This window comes from Triticum aestivum, chromosome 4D, assembly GCF_018294505.1.
Source record: "Triticum aestivum cultivar Chinese Spring chromosome 4D, IWGSC CS RefSeq v2.1, whole genome shotgun sequence".
Taxonomy (NCBI): Eukaryota; Viridiplantae; Streptophyta; class Magnoliopsida; order Poales; family Poaceae; genus Triticum; species Triticum aestivum.
Window position 1 is genome coordinate 84,849,351 of NC_057805.1, and position 2,324 is coordinate 84,851,674.

The following is a 2,324-nucleotide window of genomic DNA, read 5'->3' on the forward strand; positions in this document are numbered from 1 at the left end:
ATTGCCCGCCCGCACCGGCACGGGCCGCTCGGCTCCCAACGAGCCGACCGCCGTGGCCGTCTTCTTCTTAGGAGCCATGGCGACGAAGACCTGCTAGGCTAAGTACTAGACCAGATTCTCACAATTGCGCCCCCTACCTGGCGCGCCAAGGATGTCGGTGTGGAACGACACCTATGGGATCACAAGAATCCCTACTACGGTTGCCAGGGTGCGGGGTTGCAAGAAGAGCAGGATCAGTAGCCAGCACAAGAATCGTTTACCCAGGTTCGGGCCGCGAGGATGCGTAAAACCCTAGTCCTGCTTTGGTGGGTGTATTTCAGAGAGCTCTTGAGCTCTCGAACTAGCTGTGGTGAGTGCGTGGTTCGAAAGAGCCGAATCCTTCTCCAGTATGCCATGGGCCTCCTTTTATAGTCGGAAGGGGCTGCCACAGTGGCACACAGGAGGTGGAAAGGCGTACAGTGCCCTGAGCTTACCGCTCGTATTACAGGACAAGACGCATTTAATGCGTAGCTTAGGTGTCCCCTTGCTTTGTTGGGGACGGGGGCGAGGCCCGTCCCGTCCGTCGCCGCTCCTCCTCGCTTTGACACGCGCCTTGGCCAGCGATGCGCGTGGCGCCATGTAGGCAGGCAGGCAGCTGAGGTGGCGCGGTGGTGGAGCCTTCACGAAGATCTGCATGCCACCACGCAGGTGCTCGATGAGTTGTCCTGGGGGCTGCATGTTGCCACGCAGGTGCCCGTCCAGTTGGTTGGGCTGGCAGCTGCATGTGAACGTCGGTGGAAGCTTGGTTGGCGTGGGCCTGGCGGTGGCCCTGCTGGCGTCCTTGGTGAGGGCCTTGCCGGGTGGCCCGGCAAGGGTCTTGTCGTGTGTCCCGGCAAGGGTCTTGCCGTGGCGCGCTGTCGTCCCCGGCAAGGGCCTTGCCGGGGGTCTGGTGGTCTTCCTCGGCAAGGATATTGCCGAGGATCGTCGTCTTCTAATCCTCATTTGATCTTGAGTATGTCTTCACAAAGATCTGCATGCCACCACAGAGGTGCCTCCCGAGCCCTGGCCCCACGTGGATGATGGTGTTGGGGACCGTGGGCTCAAGGGTGGCTCGCTCTGTTGGTGTGGGGCGAGCTGCCCGGCAAGGGTCTTGCCGGGGCTGCTGAGGCTGCCCCGGCAAGGGTCTTGCCGGGGGAACTTGCTTCGTCCCTTTGCTCTTTGTGGTTTGGCCTTGGCGTTGCTCTGATTGTCTTGGGCTTCGGTCTTACCTTGGCTCAGCTCCCCTATTCTGCTTGGTGTGACCGTGGGCGCGGCTCCGACTGCCCGTGCACAGGTAAAGGGGTACAAAACGCACCCCTCTTTTTGTACACCGACAAGGCACCCCCCAGGTGCAACTAGGGCCCATTGCCTTCCTTCTGGCCCTAAAAAATCATCATGGAGTTTCGTGGCATTTGGACTTCGTTTGATATTGATTTCCTGTGATGTAAAAAACATGGGAAAAACAGCAACTGACACTTGGCACTATGTCAATGGGTTAGTACCAAAACATGATATAAAATGATTATAAAACATCCAAGATTGATAATAAAACAGCATGGAACAATCAAAAATTATAGATACGTTGGAGACGTATCAAGACCTGGGTCAGATGCCACTATTGGGAAACACAGTATTTCAAAAAACTTACCTACTATCACGCAAGATCTATCTAGGAGATGCATAGCAACGAGCGGGGAGAGTGTGTCCACGTACCCTCGTAGACCGAAAGCAGAAGCGTTTAGTAACGCGGTTGATGTAGTCGAACGTCTTCGCGATCTAACCGATCCAAGCACCGAATGTACGGCACCTCCGTGTTCAGCACACGTTCAGCTCGATGATGTCCCTCCATCTCTTGATCTAGTTGAGGACGAGGGAGAGTTCTGTCAGCACGACAGCGTGGCGACGGTGATGATGAAGTTACCGGCGCAGGGCTTCGCCTAAGCACTACGACGATATGACCGAGGTGTGTAACCGTGGAGGGGCGCACCGCACACGGCTAAGAGAAGGCTTGGTGTGCCTTTGGGGTGCCCCCTCCCACGTATATAAAGGGGGAGGAGAGGTGGCCGGCCCAAGGGGGGCGCGCCAGGTGTGGGGATCCTACTAGGACTCCCTAGTCCAAGTAGGATTCCCCTCCCCTTTTCCTCTTTCGGAATAGCAAAGAGGGAAAGAGAGGAGGAGTAGGAGAGGGAAAGGGGGGGCGCCGCCCCCACCCTTTGTCCAATTCGGATTGGCAAAGGGGGGCGCGTGCCACCTCCCTGGCCGACCCTCTCTCCTCCACTAAGGCCCATGTGTGGCCCATTAACTTC